The following is a 24651-nucleotide window of genomic DNA, read 5'->3' as shown; positions in this document are numbered from 1 at the left end:
TTCCCAGTTTATTTCCCTCTGATGTGATGATTGTGGGGGCTCAGTGTGTGTAACTGGATTTTCTGCAGTCCACCGGCAGCAGGTGGTGAAAGCGGGCCAGAGACAGTGACTGACAGGTGAGATAGATTTCCTTACACACCTTGGAATTCAGGAGAACCTGGTTCATGGTTTGCAGAGCAAACTGCTAAAATAAAGTGTGTAAAATGAGAAGGGAACAAATTCATGACATGCAAAGCATGGAAATTACTGTGTGAAATGGGCCTCGGATAATATTAACGTCAATATTTTTCTGCCTGACATGGTGGTGGAAGCAGATTCAATATTAACTTTCAAAGGGGAAGGAAATTGAAAAAGAAACACTTGCAGGGCTTTGGGAAAAGAGCAGGGCAGTGGGAATAATTGGATTGCTCTTTCAAAGAGGCACAGGCACTATGGGCCGAATGGCCTCCTTCTGTGCTGTCTGATTCTATGATTCTATAATAAGTTATCGCAGTTTGTCTGTCACCCAGTAAACTTGTTATTAATTCCTGCAGTGAGCAACACAATGTTGTGGGTTGATTAATGATGATTGAAACAATTATGAAGGGTCTCACTGACTTGAATTATCCCTAAATACCTTTGGTTAACAAAAATCTCTCAGTCGCAGATTAAAATGAACAATTGATGTTGTACCTTTGAAAGAGCTATCCAAATAGTCCCACTCCGCTGCTCTTCCCCCATAGCCCTGCTGACACTCATGCCAGTGGAAACTGTTTCCCCCATAATTTTGAACAACTCTCTTAAATCTCCCCTGAAATGTGATTAATGGAGGTCAATGTGGGCAAATGTCAAATCATCCACTAAGAAAGATCGGTCAGTCTATGATCTGAAAACATTGGCAGAGAATTTTTTTTTCTGTGAAATAGCTGGTCCTGTTTAATTTAACAGAAGTTGCCCCAGATCCCTGCTCTCACAAGCAATGAACATTTGAAAGCATTCTCCTAAAATACGATGTGTAAAATGAGATATGGGTTAAAAGTTCAGCACATGCAAGAGCAAAATAATTCACTCTATTTCGACTGTCCCTCAGTAAGCATATTTTAATATATTTCATTCTGCAAAAGGAAGTTATTGGTTCAATAATGGTTATTAAATCAATTCTTATTTTATCACATTAGATGCATGTTATTAATTTAATAAAATTACTTCGCATTAATTAATTAAAAACGGTGATATCAAAATTAATTCCCTAACCGGGAATCGAACCCGGGTGAAAGTGTTGAAAGGAATCGGTTATGAATCGTTTAAAGTTGTCCTGGAAAAATTTCACACTGCTAAATTAAAATCACGGTTACAATGTGTTTCGATATCAAAGGGGATTGAAACTGACAATACAAACGCTGGGCAGCGCCCGCGGTAAGACAGTGCTTAAAATTTAAACAGGTAGTAGCGAAGTAACCGCTGAGCGAAAGCTGACACCAATAAAAAAAGTGGGAAACAACTCAATATAAAGGATGAGCTCACATATATCAGGGCCCGTGCAGTCTGGTCAACGTCAAGCCCCTCCTTTCTTCGTCAGAGACGTGAAAGGGAGTCAGACGCCACAAACTTGAATTAAAGGCAGAAATACGAGTAACACTTACTTCCAAATCTTTTCACTGTAAATTAATTTCACTTTATTTCTCAGCTGATTGCGTTGAATCTGAAATTCAGCACAATGGGATTTTATGTTCACTACTGATTCTATTTTCTGTGCACGGTAGAAATAACCGGTCCTGTAAAATTTGACCAAAGCTCCCCAGATTCCTGGTGTCATCAGCAGTGACCATTTTTAAACCAGACTCCTAAAGTTCAGTGTGTATAATGAGATAAGGGCAACGGTACAAATTATTGAACTATCGACTCTACCACTGTTAGCATTTCTTTCATTGTGCAAAAGAAGATTATTGGTTAATTAATGATGCTTTCCCGTGAAAGCAACATAAAGTTTTTCAAAATGCTTTCGCCCAACGTGGGGTTCGAACTAACGAACATTGAAATTAAGAGTCTCACACTCTGGCAACTGAGCTCGCCGGGTCTGATCACTTTGAACGTCTTTGTCGCTGCTTGCAGCCAGGTGCCTGGTGGCTCCGCTCCAGGGGTTTAACTTGTCCTGCAAACCATGAACCAGGTTCTCCTGAATTCCAAGGTGTGTAAGAAAATCAAGCATCAAAAGCCCTTTCATTAACCACAGGGCTTCAGGCAATGTTCTGATCGCAAAGCGCTTTTAGACACAAAACTATGGCATCTTTCCAGCAATCTGAGAAGTAGAGTTCTCATCTTTAGTTTCTTCAGGTAATCCACTCCCCAGGTCATTACCTTCTTTATTCAGGGCTATGGGAAGAACCAAGTGCCAAGAGAGGACAGGTGGGCTGGCAATATCAGCAATCTTTATAAACCCAGTATATCCAGCTCTGTGCTGATAGTTTTTGGGACCGGATCCAGTTCTTCATCAATGATGACAGGTTCTGGTCTCGGAAACATCTGCTTGTCAATATCTCTTGCCGATTTCCCGGTGTTTCCCGATTCTGTCTGTCTCTCTGGCTCTGTTTATTCTATGTGTGGCCACCTGCAGGTTGACTTTGAACGAATAACTGTATTTGTGAATAGTAAAATTAAATACATGAGGGCATCAGGCGCTTCACTCCCTGACACTGGGGAAACAGTGAGACAGACTTTAGAGCAAGGGTCTGGTTATCGTGAAACAGCAAAGAAAATATTAATTACGGGATTATCCAAAAAAACGATGACCTCGACGTGATTTGAACACGCAGCCTTCTGATCTGGAGTCAGACACGGTACCGTTGCGCCGCGAGCTCCACACTGCAACCAGCGATGTTTGTATATATAAACGTTAATCAAACACTGTTTCATTTCTCCTGCCTTGGAGTAATGAACGGGCTTTATAATCCCCGCCCACTCGAGTCCCCCGGGTGTCAGACAGCATCAGAAGCAGCGCTCACCTGTCACTCACCGTCTCACGCCCGCTTTCACCGCCTGCTGCTGGCTGACTGCAGCAAATCCAATTACACACACCGAGCCCCCACAATCATCACATCACAGGGAAATAAACTGGGAAACTGCTCCAAATACACAACTGGTCGAGCAGCTTCTGAAAAACAATTAAACTTGCGGCTGGAAGCAATATTCATAACTGCAAACAAGGCCGTGTAAAAATACAAACTGTGTGTGTGAGCCGAGGCCCTAAGCTCTGGAATTCCCTCCCTAAACATCTCCGCCTCTCTTTCCTCCTTTAAGACGCTCCTTAAAATCTACCACTTTGACCAAGCTTTTGGTCACCTGTGCTAATATCTCCTTATGTGGCTCGGTGTACAATTCTGTCTGATAATCGCTCCTGTGAAGCGCCTTTGGACGTTTTACTACATTAAAGGTGCTACATAAATGCAAGTTGTTGTTGTTGTTATGTATATGTGTGTGGTGTTTATATATAAAATGGGTGTTTATAGAATGAGTACGATGCTGTGCACGTGTGTCAGTTGTAAATAGTGGTGAACGGTTATTTTTCAGACTGGAGGGAAATATACAGTGCTGTTCCCCAGGGGTCGGTATTAGGACCAATGCTCTTTCTCATATACATTAATTACCTGGACTTGGGTATACTGGGCAAAATATCAAAGTCTGCAGATGACAGGAAACTCAGAACTGTCGTAAATAATGAAATGGGCAGAGACATAGCAGATGTGTGAAGTGATCCATTTTGGTGGGATGATTGAACTGAGGCAATACAAACTAAATGATACAATTTTATATCGGGTGCAGGAACAGAGAGACCTGGGGGTGTAAATATCTATCTCTGAATGTGGCGGGACAAGTTAAGAAGGCTGTTAAAAAGCACACGGGATCCTTGGCTTTATTAATAGAGGCATAGAGTACAAAATCAAGGAAGTAATACTGAGCCTTTATATATCATTGGTTAGGCCTCAGCTGGAGGATTCTGGGCACAACATTTCAGGAAGAATGTGAAGGAAGAAAAGATTTACAAGCTTGTTTCAGGGGATGAGGGACTTCAGTTAGGTGTATAGATTGAGACGTTTTCGTTGTTCTCCTCAGAGTAGAGAAGATAGCGATGAGATTTGATAGATGTGTGCAAAATCAGGAGGGGTCTAGCATGGTCAAGGAAACCTCCAGCTGATTATCACATACTGCTCTCCCTCAGCTGATGAATCAGTACTCCTCCATGTTGAACATAGATACATAGAAGATAGGAGCAGGTGTAGGCCATTCGGCCTCTCGATCCTGCTCCGCCATTTAATGAGATCATGGCTGATCATCCAAATTCAGTACCCTGTCCCTGCTTTATCCCCATATCACTTGATCCCTTTAGCCTGAAGAAATATATCCAACTCCTTCTTGAATATACTTAATGAATTGGCCTCAACTTCCCTGTGTGGCAGAGAATTCCACAGGTTCAACGTTCTCTGGGTGAAGAAATTCCTCCTCAGCTCAGTCCTAAATGGCTTAATCCTTATCCTTAGACTGTGACCCCTGGTTCTGGACTCCCCCTTCATCGGGAACATGCTACCTGCATCTAGTCTGTCTAGTCCTGTTAGAATTTTATAAGTTTCAATGAGATCCCCTCCCATTCTTCTAAACACCAGCAAATGTATGCCTAATCGATCCAATCTCTCCTCATACGTCATTCCTGCCATCCCAGGTATCAGTCTGGTGAATCTTCGCTGCATTCTCTACATGGCAAGAACATCCTTCCTCAGATAAGGCGACCAAAACGGCACAGAATGCTCAAGGTGTGGTCTCACCAAGGCCCTGAACAACTACAGCAAGACATCCTTGCTCCTGTACTCAAATTCTCTCGCTATGAAGGCCAACATACCATTTGCCATCTTAACCACCTGCTGCACCTGCATGCTTACCTTCAGCGACTGGTGCACAAGGACACCCATGTCTCCTTGCACTTCCCCTTCTCCCAATCTATTGCCGGTCTGATAATAATCTGTCTTCCTGTTTTTGCCACCGAAGTGGACAACCCCGCATTTATCCACAATATACTGCAATTGTCATGCATCTGCACAATCACCTAACCTGTCTAAATCATACTGGAGTTTATCTGCATCCTCCACACAGCAGAGACACCCACCCAGCTTTGTGTCGTCTGCAAACCTGGAGATATTACATCTAGTTCCCTTGTCTAGATCATTTATATATATTGTGAATAGCTGGGGTCCTCGCACCGATCCCTGCGGTACCCCACTAGTCACTGCGTGCCACTCAGAAAAAGACCCGTTTATTCCAACTCTTTGCTTCCTCTCTGCCAACCAGTTATCTATCCAAGTCAGTACCTTACCCCCAATCCCAGGTGCTTTAAATTTACACGCTAATCTCTTATGTGGGACCTTATTAAAAGCCTTCTGAAAGTCCAAATACACAACATCCTCTGGTTCTCCCTTATCTATTCTACCAGTTACATCCTCAAAATATTCCACTGGATTAGTCAAGCATGATTTACCTTTGGTAAATCGATGTTGACTTTGTCACTGTTTTCCAAGTGCTCTGCTATTACATCTTTTATAATTGACTCTGGTACTTTCCCCACTACCAATGTCAGGCGTAACATTCTATAATTCCCTGTTTTCTCTCTACCACCCTTTATAAATAGTGGGGTTACATTAGCTATCCTCCAATCCATGGGAACTGTTCCAGAGTCCATAGAATTTTGGAAGATGACCAGCAATGCATCTACTATTTCTAGGGCCACTTCCTTAAGTATACTAGGATGTACATTATCAGGCCCTGGGGATTTATTGGCCTTCAATCCCATCAATTTTGCTAACACCATTTCCCTACAAATACTGATTTCAGTCAATTCCTCCCTCTCATTAGACCCTATGTTGCCCGACATCTCTGGGAGGGTAATTGTGTTCTCATTTGTGAAGCCAGAACAAAAGTATGTATTTAATTGGTCAGCCATTTCCTTGTTCCCCATTATACATTCCCCTGATTCTGACTGCAAGGGACCGATGCTTCACTTCACCAATCTTTTTCTCTGCACATATCTATAGAAGCTTTTACAGTCAGTTTTTATGTTCCCTGTAAGCTTACTCTCATAATCTTTATTCCCCTATTAATTAATCCATTTTCCCTCCTTTGCTGAATCCTAAACTGCTCCTAATCCTCAGGTTTGCTGCTTTTACTGGCCAAAATATATGAACACCACTTGGAAGAAGAACTGAGTGTATAAGGGCACAGAATGTACTCTGGGTGGAGGACTTCAATGTCCATCAACAAGAGTGGCTCAGCAGCACCACTACTGACCGAGCTGGCCGAGTCCTGAAGGACATAACTGCCAGTCTGGGACTGTGACAGATGGTGAGGGAAAAACCTCCTTGACCTCTTCCTCTCCAATCTACCTGTCGCAGATGCTTCTAACCATGACAGCATTGGCAGCAGTGACCACCGCAAAAACACTGTGGATACGAAGTCCCGTCTTCACTCTGAGAACACCCACCTTGGTGTTGTGTGGCACTACCACTGTGCTAAATGGTATAGGTTCAGAACAGACTAGCAGTTCAAAACTGAGCCTCCAGGAGTCGCTGTGGGCCATCAGAAGCAACAGAATTGTATTCCACCACAATCTGTAATCACATGACTAGGCATATCATTCACTCTACAATTACCACCAAGCCAGGGAACCAACCCTGATTCAACAACGAGTGTAGAAGAGCATGCCAGGAGCAGCACCAGGCGTACCTAAGAATGAAGTGCCAACCTGGGGAAGCTGCAAAACAGGACTTAATACCAGACGCAGCATGCAATAGACTGGGCTAAGCGATCCCACAATCAACAGATCAGATCAAAACTCTGCAGTCCTGCCACACCCAGTCGTGAATGTTGGTGGACCATTAAACAACTAATGGGAGGTGAAGGCTCCAAGAATATCCCCATCCTCAATGATGGTGAAGCCCAGCACGTGAGTGCAAAAGACAAGGCTGAAGCGTTTGCAAACAACTTCAGCCAGAAGTGCCGAGTGGTTGATCCATATCGGCCTACTCCCGAGATCCGCACCATCAAAGAAACCAGTCTTCAGCCAATTCCATTCACGCCATGTGATATCAAGAAACGGCTGAGCGCACTGGATACAGCAAAGGATATGGGCCCGGACAACATCCCGGCAATAGTGCTGAAGACTTGTGCTCCAGAACTAGCCGCGCATCTGGCCAAGCTGTTCCAGTACAGCTACAACACTGGCATCTATCCCACAATGGGGAAAACTGCCCACAAAATGTAGGGCAAATCCAACCCGGCACTTTACCGCCCCTTCAGTCTATTCTCAATCATCAAAACATGAAGGAAGGAGTCATCGACAGTGCTATCAAGTAGCACTTACTCACCAATAATATTCTCACTGATGCCCAGTTTGGGTTCCGCCAGGAACACTCGGGTCCAGATCTCATTACAGCCTGGGTCCAAACATGAACAAAGGAGATGAATTCCAATTGTGAGGTGAGACTGACTGCCCTTGACATCAAGGCAGCATTTGACCGAGTCTGACATCAAGGAGCCCTAGTAAAACGGAAGTGAATGGGAATCAGGGGGAAAACGCTCCACTGGCTGAAGTTATACCTAGCACAAAAGAAGATGGTTGTGGTGGTTGAAGGTCAATCATCACAGCCCCGGAACATTCCTGCAGGAGTTCCTCAGCGCCGTGTCCTAGGCCCAGCCATCTTCAGCTGCTTCATCAATGACCTTCCCTCCAACATAAGGTCAGATTTGTGGATGTTCCCTGATGACTGCACAGTGTTCAGCGCCATTCAGAACCCCTCAGATAATGAAGCCATCCATGCCCGCATGCAACTCGACCTGGACGACGTTCAGGCTTGGGCTGATACGTGGCCGGTAACATACGCGCCACAGGAGTGCCAAGCAATGACTATCTCCAAGAAGCCAGAGTCTACCCTCCTCCCCTTGACATTTAATGGCATTACCATCGCCGAATCCTCCACTATCAACATCTTGGTGTCCCCATTAACCAGAAACTTAACTGGACCAGCCACATAAATACTGTGGCAACAAGAGCCGGTCAGAGGCTGGGTATTCTGTGGCGAGTTAATCACCTCCTGACTGCTCAAATCCTTTCCACCATGTACAAGGCGCAAGTAAGGAATGTGATGGAATAATCTCCAATTGCTTGGATGAGTGCAGCTCCAACAGCACTCAAGATGCTCGACACCAGCCAGTACAAAGCAGCCCGCTTGATTGGCACCCCATCCACCACCTTAAACATTCACTCCCACCACCACTGGTGTACCGTGGCTGCAGTGTGTACCATCTACAAGATATACTGCAGCAACTCGCAAATGCTTCTTCGGCAGCACCTCCCAAACCCGCGATCTCTTCCACCTAGAATGACAAGGGCAGCAGGCACATGAGAACAGCACCACTTCTAAGTTCCCCTCCAAGTCACAAACCTTCCTAATGTAGAAGTATATCATCGATCTTTCATCGTCACTGGGTGAAAAACCTAGAACTCCCGACCGAACAGCACTGTGGGAGCACTATTACCATACGGACTGCAGCGGTTCAAGAATGCGGCTCACCACCACCTTCTCAAGGGCAACTAGGGATGAGCAATAAATGCTGGCCTTGCCAGCGACGACCAGATCCCATAAATGCTTAAAAAAGAAAGAAATGCAGTGTGCTAGGCCCAACCACCTTCAACTGCTTCATCAATGACCTTCCATCCAAAATAAGGACAGAAATGGGGATGTTCCCTGAAGACTGCACAGGAGGGAATGCAATGGATGTTGTCCACAGGGATTTTAGGAAGGTGTTTGACAAAGTACTACATAGAAGGCTGGTTAACAAAATTGATGCTCATGGAATAGGTGGTCAGTGGCAGCTTGGATAAGGAACTGGCTTAAGGACAGAAAACAGCAAGTTGTGGTAAATAGCTGTTTATTCACACTGGAGGAGGTTCCCCAAGGGTCAGTGCTGGGGCCATTACTTTTGTGATATTTATAAATGGCCTGGATATTGGAATAAAGAGTAGAATTTCTAAATTTGCCGACGACACCAAACGTGGGTGTGTAGCAAACAGTGAGGATGATACCAATCGACTGCAGCAAGAAATAGAAAGCCTAGCAGAATGGGCAGACAAGTGGCAGATGGAATTTAATACAGAGAAGTGTGAGGTGATGTATTTTGGCAGAAGGAACAGTGAGAGGCAATATACACTTCATGGCACAGTTTTAAGAGTGTGCAGGGACAGAGGAGCCTGGGAATTAATGTGCATAGGTCCTTGAAGGTGGCAGGACATATGGAGAGAGTGGTTAAAAAAAACATATGGGATCTTGGGCTTCATAAATAAAGGTAATGAGTACAAAGGTAGCGAAGTTATGTGGAACCTTTATAAAGCACTGGTTAGGCTACAACTGGAGTACTGCATCCAGATCTGGTCACCACACTTTAGGAAGGATGTGAAGGCCCTTGAGAGGGAGCAGAGGAGATTTACCAGAATGGTCACGGTGATGGGGGTTCTTAGCTACAAGGACAGGTTGGAGAAGCTGCATTTTTTTTCATTATAACAACAAAAACGTGTATTTATATAGCACCTTTCACGTAGTAAATCCTCCCAAGGCGCTGCACAGGAGTATTTAAAGACAAAGGCGGTTATGGGGTGATTTGATAGAGGTGTACAAGATTATGATGAGCTTGGGTAGGTTAGATGGGGAAAGGCTGTTCCCACTAGTTCATGTTAATGGACTCGGGGACACAGATTTAAGGTAATAGGCAAGAGATACAGGGGGGACGTTAGGTAAACTTTTTTTATGCAGTGACTGGTGAGGACCTGGCATTCGCTGCCGATGGAACTGGTGGAAACGGAGACACTCAATGTTTTCAAGCGGAGACTGGATAGGCACTTGAGAGAAATAAACATACCGGGGTACGGGGATCGAATGCAGGAATGGGACTGACTGGATTGCTCCACTGAGAGCCAGGACAGAATTGATGGAACGAATGTCCTCCTTCTGTGCCGTTTTGACTCTATGACTATGAACTATAGAGTAGTGATAATGGGGGCTTCGACTACCCTAACATATCTGAGAATCAGTCTAAATATAGAAAGTTCAGAGGAGAAGTGAAAAGGAAAATAAGAGGGAAAATACAGGGTATGAGAATAGAATGACAACGAACATAAAAGGTAATCCAAAAGTCTTCTATATGCATATATTACCAAGGTTAACGACACTAATACAGTGGCAGAGTAAGTAGTGCGGATGGGAGCAGGAAATTGCAAAGGGACATAGATTGTGTGGGTAAAATCAGAGGCATCTGATTCAAAAGATTCGGGAGAAGGAATTTAGGGACTTTAATGAGTTTGAAAGGAACATTTTTGACTTGTGCAGTTTTGTTCAGAGAAATGTTAGTGATGGGAAATTAAACCAGAATCTGGGATTCAGCATTTCACCTTCTCGCTGAACAGATCTTTCTGGCGAAGTTGTGTATCAGTTGTTGTAGGTTAACGGTTATCACGTTCGCTTAACACGTGAAAGATCCCCGCTTCGAGCCCGAGCGGGCGCATTATGCTCGAGACTATTATTTATGTGAAATTAATTGATACACAGTGTGTAAAATCAGATAGGTGATAAAACTTCATCAATGAATAAAGTTTCACAAATTATTAAAGTTTAGTTATTGAAGATTCGACTGTCCCTCAGTGTGAGCATTTCTTTCATTCTGCAAAATCAACGCTATCAGTTAATAAATGGTGATTAAAGCAATTGAACCACTAAACTACCAGAAAACACTTTGAAGAGTTTATCACAATTGCTGACATTTCTTCTCTTTTTTCTTGTGTTTTTTCAGCTCTTGGTCCTTTTCAGCTCCTGACTGCGGATATTCCTCTGATTTAAAGTGAACAAAATGCAATATCTCGCAGCCCGGGCCTCGGTTAACACCAACAGATCTAAACCACATTTCAGACACGGAAACAAACCCATTAATTATTCGCTCTTCCCCAGCTCCAGAGCTCAGATTGTTATTGTCCACCCCAGTGACCCGGGCCAAACCTCCCCATACACCGAGCACAGGCTCAGGAAATCCCCAGGGGAGATGATAACACAGTCACTGAGCCTTCGAGAAACATTGAACAAGCACCAGGACTGAAATATTTTAAATGCAGAAGTGAGCAAGTGAGTTTTCTAGCATTGAGGAGCGGTCTAAGGCGTCTGCGTTTAGGTCGCAGTCTCTTCTGGTAGGCGTGTGTGCAAATCCCACTTCTGACATTCTGCATATTTAATTACTAAGTGCAACTCATTTCTTTTGACGCCACTGTGAAGCGCTTTGGGACATCCCTCAAAAGTGGGATTCAGCGGTTCACCTGCTCGCTGAGCATTCCCATCTGACCCGGTACTGAATGTGGAGACGTTTCCGCAGTGTGGGAGCTATCACATATGCGGAATCATTTTGATGGATCTTGCTCCTCATGCATGTCCAGGGGCGAGTTTGCTCTCCTGTGAAAGGACATAAGAAAATAAGAATGAAATAATTAGGAGCAGGAGTAGGCCATATGGCTCCCGAGCCTGCTGCGCCATTCAATCAGATAATAGCTGATCATCGACCTTAACTCCACTTTCCTGCCTATCCACATATCCATTGATTCCACTACAGTCCAAAAATCTATCGATCTCTGCCTTGAATATACTCAACGAATGAGCATCAGCAGCAGTTTGGGGCAGAGATTTCCAAGGAAAGCGGCTGAAATCCATTTAAATCTAACAATGGCTGATGTCACAAGCACCGAACATTTTTAAGCAAACTTCTAAATTAGAGTGTGTAAAATCAGAAGTGATAAAAGTTCATGGCATGCAAAGCATGGAAATCACTGTGTGAAATGGGACTTGGATAATATTAATGTCAATATTTTTCTGCCTGACATGGTGGTGGAAACAGATTCAATGTTAACTTTCAAAGGGGAAATAATTGAAAAAGAAACACTTGCAGGGCTTTGGGAAAAGAGCAGGGGAGTGGGAATAATTGGATTGCTCTTTCAAAGAGCCGGCACAGGCACTATGGGCCGAATGGCCTCCTTCTGTGCTGTCTGATTCTATGATTCTATATTAAGTTATTACAGTTTGTCTGTCACCCAGTAAACCTGTTAGCAATTCCTGTAGTGAGCAACACAATGTTGTGGGTTGATTAATGATGATTGAAACAATTATAAAGAGTCTCACTGACTTGAATCATCCCTTATTACCTTTGGTTAACAAAAATCTATCAATCGCAGATTAAAATGAACAATTGATGGAGCATTTTTGAAAGAGCTATCCAATTAGTCCCACTCCGCTGCTCTTCCCCCATAGCCCCGCTGACCCTCCTGCCAGTGGAAACTGTTTCCCCCATAATTTTGAACATCTCTATTAAATCTCCCCTGAACTGTGATTAATGCAGTTCAATGTGGGCACGTGTCAGATCATTCACTTTGGGTCTAAGGAAGATCGGTCAGTGTTTGGTCTGAAAAAACTATGTCAGAGAATATTTTTTCTGTGAAGAAAACGGTCCTGATTAATTGAACAAAAGTTTCCCCAGATCCCTGCTCTCACAAGCAATGAACATTTTAAACTATTCTCCTAAATTACAATGTGTAAAATGAGATATGGGTTAACAGTTCAGCACATGCAAAGAGCAAAATAAATGACTGAAGTTTCGACTGACACTCAGTCACCATATTATAATATTTTTCATTCTGCAAAAGAAGGCTGTCGGTTAATTAATGGCGATTAAAACATTTCTTATTTTTTCACATTAGTTGCATGTTATTTATTTACTCAAATTTCTTCGCTTTAATTAATTAAAACCTGTGATGTCAAAGTTACTTCCCTAACCGGGAATCGAACGCGGTCACACTTACGGATCAGAATAGCTTATTGAATCATATAAAGGTGCCCTCGAAAAATATCACTCTGCTAAATTAAAATCACGGCTGCAATTTGTTTCGGTGTAAAATAAGGAGATTGAAAATGACAAAAAAAAACGCCAGGCAGCGCCCGCGGTGAAACAGGGCTCGAACTTAGAATTAAAGTTGGTGCTGCGAAGTAACCGCTGAGCTAAAGCTGACGCCGATCAAAGAGTGAAAAACCGCTCAATATAAAGGATGAGCTCACAGATACCAGGCGCAGTGCAGTCAAATGTCAAATCCCTTGTTTTTTATTCAACAGAGGAAGAAGAGACATGAGCGGGAATCAGAAGCCACAAACTTTAATTAAAGGCACAAATACTTACTGACAAATCTTTTCACTGTAAAATTCTTTCACTTTATTTCAACGCTGACTGCGTTTAATCTGAATGTCAGCACCATGGGATTTTAAATTCAGAACTGCTTCTATTTTGTGCGCATGGTAGAAATAACTGGTCCTGTTCAATTTGACCAAAGTTCCCCAGATTCCTGGTGTCATCAGCAATGATCATTTTAAACCAGACTCCTAAAGTACAGTGTGTAAAATGAGATATAGGTAACAGTACAAATTATTAAACTGTTGACTCTCCCTCAGTTAGTATTTCTTTCATTGTGACAAAGAAAATTGTCGGTTAATTCATGAGGCTTTTCCGTAAAAGCAACAAACAAAAAGTTTAACAAAAACCTTCAACCAACGTGGGCACGAACCCAGGAGCCTGCTACCGACTGAGCAAGCATGGCCTGATCACTTTGACTATCAATTATCACTGATCGACAGTGGCACAATAATTAGTGTGGATGGGAACAGGGAATTGCAAAGGGACATTGATTGAGTGGAAAAACTGGAGGCATCTGATTCAGAGGATTCGGGGGTGACGCGGAAATTCGAGAGTTTAATGACTTTGAAAGGAACATTCTTGACTTGTGCAGTTTCGGCCAGAGAAATGTTACTGAAAGGTAATGAATCCAGAATCTGGGATCCAGCATTTCACCTTCTCGCTGAACAGTTCTTTCTGGATATTTAGCTAAACAGAGGTTTCCATATTGTAGTGGTTATTACGTTCACCTCACAAGTGCAAACTCCCCGATTCAATCCCGGGCGCAAGCATTATGTTCGATAAATGGTCCCCGGTTCAAAACTGGAAAGAAACCTTCCCCATTTCAATTGAATAAATATGAAATTGGAAAAATTCATATTGTAATTAAATATCAATAAAATAAAATATCTCATAGAGCCCGTATATTATCTGAGCCCACACCATTCTTCACAGTCTCAAATTTAGCACAGATACCGACAGTGTCCCTCCCTCACTCCCGTTTCCTGCCCTGATGGTGCAGAAAGCCCCTCTCAAAGCTGCACATTCGACTGGTTTCAGTGGATCCGCAGGAGATCTTAATATAATCCTGCAGAGTCGCCTCTGCTAATAATGATAGGTCATTACCATATTTCACACACCGCCGCAACTCCGACCAGTTCAGTCTAAGTCCCCTTTTTAACAGTCTTAATTACTGCCAAATAACCTCTCTGGCACTGAAAATATATTTTATAAGTGTGGAATCTCATTCCTTCAGATATAAATTGTTGTTGAATATTTTTTATATAATAAAAATGTTTTTACATTTTTCTATTTTTCTTCTCTCTCTCTAAATCCAACCTTTATTTCGCTCTCTTTATTTCGCTTTCTGTGCCTGATTTGACATTGAATTCACTGTTCTAACAGATCCTGGTTCAGACTGCGCTGCTCATTAACGAATCTTCAATCAATTATTTATGAGGTAGGGCGGCACAGTGAGTTTTTTAATCGACCAGTATTCCAGAGGAAAGGTGGAATGGTGGGGAGAAAATTGTCCAGTGCTTGCTGGTGGAGAGGTTTGCCTTGAGGGGGCAGCGATGAATCACCATTGCAGTGCTGGTCCCGCCACACACTGTTCCTCAGCCGCAGACTTCATGATGATCTGGAGACCTGAGCTCACAATCCCACCACGGAAGATGGTGGAAGGATTAAAATCGGGGATGTGCAAGAACCCAGAATTGGAGGAGTGCAGAGATCTCAGAGGGTGTAGGGCTGGAGAAGGTTACAGAGATAGGGGGAGGCGAGTCCATGGAGGGATTTGAAAACAAGGACGAGAATTTGAAAACTGAACTGTCGCCTGAAGGGAGCCAATGTAGGCGAGTGAGACCCGGGGTGATGGGTGAACGGGACATGGTGCGAGTTAGGATACGGGCAGCAGAGGATTGGATGAGCTGAAGTTTATGGAGGGAGGGTGATGGGAGGCCTTCCAGGAGTACATTAGAATCGTCAAGTCTGGAGGTGACAAAGGCAAGGATGAGGGTTTCAGCAGCAGATCAGCTGAGGCAGAGGCGGAGTCGGGCGATGATACGGAGGTGGAAGTAGACCGTCTTGCGCAGAAGCTCATCTCGGGGACAAATACCAAGGTTGCAAGCTGTCTGGTTCAGTCTCAGTGGCCAGGGATTGGGATGAACTCGGTGGCTCGGGAACGGAGTATGTGTCGGGGACCAGCACTGCAATGGCGATACATCACTGCCCTCTCAAGGCTACTTGCAAACCCCGTCCAGCAGCAATATTGGAAGAACTGGACAATTTTAACTCCACCATTCCATTTTGGCCCGGCCTTTTCTCATCCACACCTTCAGCGTCTACACTTTGCCACTGCTGAGCAGCCAATCACACAGTTGCGATCAAAATTTGTTTTATTTGTCCCCAGCTGGGACAAGAAGAAACCTGGTTCCACCGAGACTCAGATCGCTGGATTCAAAGTCCAGAATGCTCCCCATTGCAGCATGAAACCCTTATACAGCATTTTTGAGGCCATATCGCTTTTTCCAACTCACCTACCATTCACAGCTGCTGAGTATTTCCAGCGAATTCTGTTTTTATTTCAAACTTCCAGCATCCGCAGCATTTTATCCTGTGTTAGAAAAACAAACGGAATCCTGGGCTTTACAGACAGAGGCATAGAGGGCAAAAGGAAGGAAGTTATACCAAACCTTTGGAATATTGTGTGTAATTCGGGCACTGCGCTTTAGGACGGATGCGAGATTCAGTTCCGTGGAGTAGTGGAGAAGAAGAGGTTGTTCTCCTCAGAGCAGAGAAGATAAGGGGAGATTTTGTCAACGTGTTCAATGTCATGAAGAGTTTTAATAAAGTAAATAAGGAGAACATTTTCCAGCGGCAGAAGTGTTGCTCACCAGAAAACACATATTAAAGTGATTGGATAAAGTATCAGTAATAAGGTTCTCTCGGGCTTTTGTTGGCCGATTTACTGGTAAAGCTGGGAATTGAGGGGAAACTGGTTCATGGTTTGTAACACAAGCAGTGCGCGGGGTCAGACCGGCCCGGCTAGCTCAGTCGGTAGAGCCTGAGACTCTTAATCTCAGGGGCGGTTTGTGTTTCAAATTATTGGTCTGGTTTCACAGGCGATCCCCAGCTCTAAATCCCCCGGCACCTCTCGGTCAATGACTCTTTCAAAAAATGCGATTCAACATTATCAGGAAATCTGAAGTGTTTATAAACACCGGAAGCTGACACACCAGGGAAGACCTCACAGTCTTGGACACAGAGTGAAATACACTGAAGTGTTTATAAAAAGTTACAGAACACAACACGTGTGTAAAATCCCCCGTTGTTTTCTCGGCCCTGATGGGTTTTGAAGGGAGAGACGGGCCGAAGTCCCACTGAGCCGCACTGACCCCGAGCCAAGGTGAAATTAAAGTCAGTTCAATCTTTAGCAGCGAGCGGCTGGAGAGAGACAAGATTCCGGAATCAAGGAGAGATTTTCTTACTTTGTTGAACCACATTTATATGAAACACTCATTGACCGAGCTGGGAATCGCCTTTAAAATCAGCCCAAAAATCTTAAGCGCAAAATCCCCGCCGTGGGGATGAAGTATCCGACACTCCACCGACTGGGCTAGCCGGACTGGTCTGTCGCAAGGACCCTGCCTGTGCTCCAGTTTCCTCTCAATTCCCCGGTTTATCAGTAAATCCACCAGCAAAAGCCCGAGGGAACCTTATTACTGATTCATTGTCCAATTACTTGAATAGAAAGCGAGCGGAGGAGAAGGATTGAGAGCCTTCAGTGTGGAACAGAAGTGATGTTGTTTGACGGAGAAGCGACACAATCTCAATCAGTGCAGAGAGAGGTGAGTCAGCGGGTCACCTTCTCCCTTAACACATCCTTCTGACTCGCGGCTGACAAACTGAGCAGAGGTTTCGGGACTGTAGCAATTATCCCGCTCGCCTTACACCAGAAATGCCCCCGGTTCCGCTCCAGGGCGGGATGAATGATTTTGGATCTTGCTCCAGTTGAACCTCCAGGGGCGAGTTTCTTCCCCCGTGTAAAAGCGGCGACAATTGTCGGTCCCTGTTAAACTGAACAACGGCTGCACCAGATTCCCGGTGTGATAAACACTGAACATTTTTAATCAACTCCTCAAATACCGTCTGTAAAATGAGAACTGGTGAAAATTCATCACAAGCAAAAGACAAAACACTTAAAAAAGTTTTGCCTGTCACTCGGTGACCATGTTAGGATTTCCTTCAGTCTGAAACAGAAAGTCGATTCATCAATTCGAACAATTGTTCATCTTTTTACAGAGTTTAATGAGTTTTGTGAAATTCAGATAATAAAGTGCATGAATTCAAAAGTTAATCCCGGACCTGCATTTGTAAACCACAGTTCACTTCTGTGATGCTCTTGCTACAGTCAACGGCGGTAGAGTTTCTGCAGTGTAGTGACTATCACATTCCCCTCGCGCACGAAATAGTTCCCGGTTCGATACCAGGCGGAAACATTATGAAAATCTTCCCCATTAAAATTGAATTAATATAAAAAAATGGAAGAACTGATTTTGTGGTTAAATATCAATATCAGTAAAAATCTCAACGAACCCGTATATTTTCTCTGTACAATTCTGCACAGACTCACACTCAGCACAGATACCGACAGTGTCCCTCCCTCACTCCCGTTTCCTGCCCTGATGGTGCAGAAAGCCCCTCTCAAAGCTGCACATTCAACTAGTTTCAGTGGATCCGCGGGAGATCTTTAAATGATCCTGCAGCGTCGCCTCGGATAATAACCATAGATCGTCACCATATTTCACCCACCGCAACAACCCCGCCAATTTCAGTCTAAGTCCCCTTATTAACTCCTTTGCGCCAGGCAAACTGTTTGTGCAAAATAACATTTCAGGTGAGAACACAAAAGACATGATCGCGCAACCACAGCACCAAGTGCGGGTAGGCATCAACTTGAAATACACAGTGAGGTGAAATATTACCACAAGCTCCTGATGTACATGTTTCCATGTCTAAAATTCACGCACCGAACAATGCAGCTCCTGGGAAAACTACAAATCCAGGCAGGGCTGTGCTGCATCATTTGAAACAACAGTCAGACACAAGATTCTGCCAGTTTCCAATGTCTTCTCCTTCTGCTCCTATCACTTCTTTCCCTCCAGATTCCTCTGCTCCTCCAGCCTGCAGGTGAATTAGATGGTTGATGTAAACGCGGCGGGTTCAGGACACAGACCCTTCCCTTTCCCTCCGAGAGGATGACGCACTGTTGCTTGCTCCGTAACCGCAATAGCTCAGTTGGGAGGAGCGACTTGAAGATTTATAAAAGTACAAAAGCAAAATACTGCGGATGCTGGAAATTGGAAATAAAAACAGAAACTGCTGGAAATACTCAGCAGGTCAGGCAGCATCTGTAGAGAGAGAAACAGAGTTACCGTCAGACGAACAGTCATCGACCTGAAACGTTAACTCTGTTTTTCTCTCCACAGATTTAATAATGGTCCCGGATTCAATCCCGGGATTCGGCAGTTTTTAGTTCATTTGAGTTTCTTTCCGCTGCCATTCTCGAACTGAACGATTTAAACTGGAATTATTTCTCCGGCACTGAAAGTTTGGCGATTGAATAGAGAGACATCAAGCACGGGAAATATTTACAACGTTTTAGATTAATCGATTTCCTCCTGTGGTTTTCTCTGGATGTTGTCTCTCTCGGTGCCGGCGAACAATTCATTGATGCATTTGTCCTGAACTGAAGCCTTTTGCCCATCTCGCGGGGTCAGAGCCGCTCTGTCTGTCTCTCACCTGCTTGTGACCATTATCGGGAACAGGCCGCCTGTTCAACTTTCATCAGCAAATCCAGAAACACAAATCAACAGAAAGATGTGTCTCTCAGCCCCGGTGGTAAAGGTGCAATGGATGTTATTCCAAATAAAGCCCCCGTGAGATTCTGTGTGGATTGGTTTACTTATAAAGTTTGTATTTTAAATATTTAGAAATAGCATAAAATAATGAAAACATCCTGATGGTTTATACGGGGATCGAACCCGCGAGCTTGGCGTTATGAGCACCACGCTCTCGACACCAACTGAACTAACCAGCCACAAAGCGCCCATTGGCCAGGTTTGAACCCAGGCTGGGGAATTATCGTTCAGACTCACACTGGGTGACCGAGTTACTGCAGAAACATTGAACACACCACATCGCTTAAACATTGTTAACTGTTCGTATATACAACTGGGCAGGGTGTAAATCAAAAGTAACAGAAAAAGAGCTCTTTAGTTTAACAAACCTCATTCTAAAAATTATTGTCGCACCACTGCTGAACAGCCCCTCCCTCAGTCCCGGTATAAAAACAGCCGGCTAGACCCCGACTAGATTCGAACCCCCAGCCAGCGGCTGGAGCCGAATCCCCGGCTCAGATGCGGTTTCACGCTCATTCCTTTAGAAAACGCGGGTTCAGATCCGAAAAATCTCTCCTGATTCGCTCCTCATAGTGAAGGAGACAAAAAGTAACTAAAACCTGCCGATTCCGGGATCGTCAATCTAACGCTCGCCCAACTAAGCTGTTTCGGCTTTGCGGGCTGTGGTAGGTTCTTTGTTCTCATTCAGTTTCTACTGACCTCCATATAGAGCAGACAGGACAGAGTCCCATCATTGGCCTGTGCTCTGGTGTATCTGGTTCCCGGGGCACACAGTGAAGCGACCGCGTGTATATCTGATCTCCACATTGATGAACAAATACAACAGCAAAAGAACTCGTGGGAAGATTCCAACAGTTGTGAGAAACCCAGACACCATGTTAATATCTCACCGTCACCATTGGTAGATGAACCGATCTAATGGCTCAAAGCGGGTTTTCAAAACAATTTGTTTAACGGATTTTCTTTCAGCGACTATTTCCATGTTCCGACAATAAATGTTACATTCTTTAATTTGGACAAGTAAACGGAGACTGGACAGTCGTTATCTTGCTATCTGTGACCTGAGATGTTAACTCGGTAATCTCCGGCTTTAGTATATGTTGTAATTAATTCCCCAACAGGTCTCTGTGGCGCAATCGGTTAGCGCGTTCGGCTGTTAACCGAAAGGTTGGTGGTTCGAGCCCACCCAGTAGACGGCGTTTTAACATTTCCAGGTTTTCCAAATGTGCATTTTGGCTGCAAGATCATGGGATAAACTGCAGCACTGGGTACAATGTCGGTGAGTTTGAGATCATCCACTGGGACCCGAGAAAACCGTTTCGTAACATTCTCTTATTGGTGACAGACTAATAGGAACATGAGGAGGCCATTCAGCCCTGTTCCTTCATTCAATTAGATCCTGGATAATCTGTATCTCAGCTGCATTGGCCCGCCTTGGTTCCATATCCAGTTTCACCAGTTTGGAATGGTCTCATTTTTAGGTGCGCCTGGTGCCGCTCCTGGCCTGCTCTTCTACACATCTCACTGAACCAGGTTTGGTCCCCTGGTTTGACGGTAATGGTAGAGTGAGGGATCTGCCGGGCCAGGAGGCTGCAGATTGTGGTTGAATAGAATTCTACTGCTGCTGATGGTCCAGAATTGTACAGAGAAAATACACGTGTTTTATGAGATATTTTATTTTATTGATATTTAATCACAAAATTATTTCAACTTTTTCATATTGATTTAATTTTAATGGGGAATATTTTACAAAATGTTTCCGCCCGGTTTCTAATGGGACCTTTCGTGTGTTAGGTGAATGTGAGAACCACTGCACTGCGGAAACTCTGTTCCATGAGCTGTCGTTAGAACATCACAGAAGAGAACCGCAGTCTACAAATGCAGGTAATAGAATCATAGAGTCACAGAGCCACACGGCACAGAAGGAAGGCATTCGGCCCATCGAGTCTGTGCTGGCTCTCTGTAGAGCAATCCAATCAGCCCCATTCCCCCGCTCTATCCCAGTATCCCTGCAAGTTTATTTCCCTCAAGTGCCTATCCAGCCTTCCCTTGAAAACTGAGTGTCTCCGCTTCCACTACTTCCGTCGGCAGTGAATTCCAGGTCCTCACCACTCGCTGCGTCAAAAAGTTTTCCCTCAAATCCCCCCTATATCTCTTGCCCAAAATCTTAAATCTGTGTCCCCTATTCATTTTTTCTGTTAACTAGTCCAAGGAGCATCCCAAAGGTTTTAAATTGGGGATGTTAATAAGCATCCTTTCCATCGCGGAATATGAAGCCCGGTCTCTCTCGTGACAGGCAAAGATACTCAGAACTCTACTAAGGAGAACTAACAAATACAAAATCTGTCAGAGCAACAGTCGAGCTGTGAACAGAGTGGGAAGGACACAGAAGAGATGGACATAGAGAGAGACAGAGACAAAGAGAGAGAGACGGACACGCAGAGCGAGATCCTCAGTTTGACGTCGAACAGAGTGGGCCCAGGGATGAGGGACTTCAGGTATATGGAGAGAATGGAGAAGCTGGGATTCTTTTCCTCAGAAGTTTAAGAGGAAATTTAATGGAGGTTTTCAAAATAAGGAGAATCCAGTGGCAGGAGGGACGGTAACCAGAGGACACTAATTGAAGATAACCGGCTATAAAACCAGAGGGGAGATGAGGAGAATTTGTTTACGCTGCGAGTTATTGTGATTGGGAATGTGCTGCCTGAAAGGTCAGTGGAAGCAGATTCAATAGTAACTTTCAAAAGAGAATTGGTTTACTATTGAAAAGGAGAAATTTCCAGGACTGTGGGGAAAGAGCAGGGGAGTGGGACTAATTGGAGAGCTCTTTCAATGTGCCAGCGCTGACTTGATTGGCCGAATGGCCTCCTTCTGTGCCGTATCTATCTATAATTCCATGGTCTATGAGTCTCTCCGCCCCGGTGTCGAAGGTGCAATGGATGTTCATCCAAATAATTCCTCATTGAGATTCGGTGTGGATTTGTTTCCTTATAACGTTTGTATTTTAAATTTCATGAAAAACCGTAAGTTGCTGAAAATATTCTGATGCCCCGGACGGGGATCGAACCCGTGACCTTGGCATTATTAGCACCACACTCTCAGCAATCGAGGTAACCGTCAATCAAAGTTCCCCTTGGATAGGTTCGAGCCCAGGCTGGGTGATTGTATTTCAGGCTCACACTGGGTGACAGAGTTACTGCACAAACAATCAACACACCACATCGCTTAAACATTCTTAACTGTTCGTACATAAAGCTGGGCAGAGTGTAAATCGAAAGTAACAGAAAAAGAGCTCTTTAATCTATTAAACTTAATTCTGAAAGTTATTATCACACCACCGCTGAACAGTCCCTCCCTCAAACACTGTCCCGATATAAAACTAGCCAGCATGACCCTGAGCCGCTGTCACCACAACCGGACTCGAACACGCAACCGGCGGCTGAAGCCGGATCCAGAGGGTCAGATGTGGTTTACATATAAGAACATAAGAAATAGGAGCAGGAGTAGTCCATTTGGCCCTTCAAACCTGTTCCGCCATTCAATAAGATCATGGCTGATCTTCTATCTCATCTCCACTTTCCTGCACTATCCCCATATCGTAAGAACATAATTGATTCCTTTAATATTCAAAAATCTATCGATCTCTGTCTTGAATATAGTCAACGACTGAGCTTCCACAGCCCCCTGAGGTAGAGAATTACAAAGATTCACCACTCTCTGAGTGAAGAAATGTCTCCTCATCTGAGTCCTATATGGCCAACCCCTTACTCTGAGACTGTTACCCCTGGTTCTCGACTCCCCCAGCCAGGGGAATCATCCTCACTGCATCCAACCAGTCAAGCCCTGTAAGAATTTTGTATGTTTCAATGAGATCATCTCTCATTCTTATAAATTCTAGAGGATATATGTTTATGCACTGTATGGATAGATCTGTATTTTTGTGTACAACCATGAATGTTTTTCGATGCTTTGGCAACATAAGATGTACCTTGTCATGCCAATAAAGTGATTCGAATTGAATTGAATTGAATTGAATATAGGCCTAGTCTACTCAATCTCTCCTCATAGGACAATACACCCAGCCCAGGAACCAGTCTGGTGAACCTTCGTTGCACTCCCTCTATGGCAAGTATATCCTTCTTGAGGTAAGGAGATCAAAACTGTGCACAAAACTTCAGGTATGGTCTCACCAGGGTCCTATATAATTGCAGTAAGAAGTCTTTACTCTTATACTCAAATCCTCTTGTAATAAAGGCCAACATACCATTTGGTTTCCTAATTGCTTGCTTAACTTTCCATGATTCGTTTACAAGGACACGCAGGTCCCTCTGAACAACAACATTTCCCAATCTCTCACCATTTCAAAAATACTCTGCTTTTCTGTTTTTCCTACCAAAGTGGATAACTTCACATTTCTCTAGATTATATTCATTTGCCATGTTCTTGCCCACTCACTTAGCCTGTTTATATCCCCCTGAAGCCTACCAACATCCTCCTAACAACTTTGTATCATCAGCTTACATACAACTTACATTCCCATCCAGCTTTGTATACAACATTTGGTCCCCTCATCCTATTGGTCTGGGAGGCGCGAGTTCAAGATCGGAAAATCTCTCCTGATTCTCGCCCCTTACGGTGAAGGAGAAACAAATTAAACAAAATTGGCGAGACCCTGGATTGAACCAGGGACCTTTAGATCTTCATTCTAACGCTCTCGAATTGAATTGTAGCAGGGCAGCAATGGCGGAGTGCAACTCCCACAATGCCGAGCGACAGCGAAAGGGCCCTATCTCTGTGACACAGGCCGCACTGCACTCTGGGGGCTGAGCTCGCACATGCGCACCTGAGGCACCCATGTGCCGCCGCTTTCTCTCTGCGGCGCGGGACAAACTTTCAGTTGCTCCGTTAACAGTGAGCGGTGATTTTGCTGGAAATTGACGACACTTTCCCTTTTAATCGCGCGGTTATATGGCCGTAAACAGCGCGCATGCGCAGTGAGCTGGGTCACAGCAAGATGGCGACCGGGCGGCGAGTGACGCCACAATGCTGGCTGACGTCAGAAGGCCGCTGATTGGCGGTTCGCTCCGGGGCCGAGGGTCAGGGGTGAGGGGGCGGCTCCAGTCTCCGGTCAGAGAGCGGGCGGTCGCTGAGATTAGAGGGAGGGCGGGGATAGCGGGAGCCCGGGAAAACCTGCATTTCCCCATCGCCTCACACACAATGGGGGGGTTTGTGAAGGGAGCTCACTTCAGGAAATGCGGCAGGCACAGCACTGTGGGCACAGCAATATCCCACACACAGCACTGTGGGCACAGCAAGACCCCACACACAGCACTGTGGGCACAGAAAGATCCCACAAACAGCACTGTGGCCAATGGCCAAATAATCCACTTTAGTGATGTTGATCAAGGGAGAAATATTGACCCCGGACCCCGGGGAGAACTCGGCCACTCTTCTTAGAAATGGT

The 24651-nt window shown here is 44.5% G+C and overlaps 1 non-coding gene across 1 annotated transcript; it reads left to right on the top strand.

The window, feature by feature from the left end:
- Positions 1-20308: 20308 nt before the first annotated feature.
- Positions 20309-20383, top strand: trnan-guu (transfer RNA asparagine (anticodon GUU)). Its single transcript has one exon. It is a non-coding gene; the product is annotated as a tRNA-Asn (tRNA).
- Positions 20384-24651: the final 4268 nt, after the last annotated feature.

Source organism: Somniosus microcephalus, unplaced genomic scaffold, assembly GCF_052327205.1.
Source record: "Somniosus microcephalus isolate GS21.2 unplaced genomic scaffold, FLI_Smic_1.0 scaffold532, whole genome shotgun sequence".
In the NCBI taxonomy this organism is placed as follows: Eukaryota; Metazoa; Chordata; class Chondrichthyes; order Squaliformes; family Somniosidae; genus Somniosus; species Somniosus microcephalus.
The sequence above is the reverse complement of the archived record's forward strand: the minus strand, read 5'-3'. Positions and strand labels throughout refer to the sequence as shown.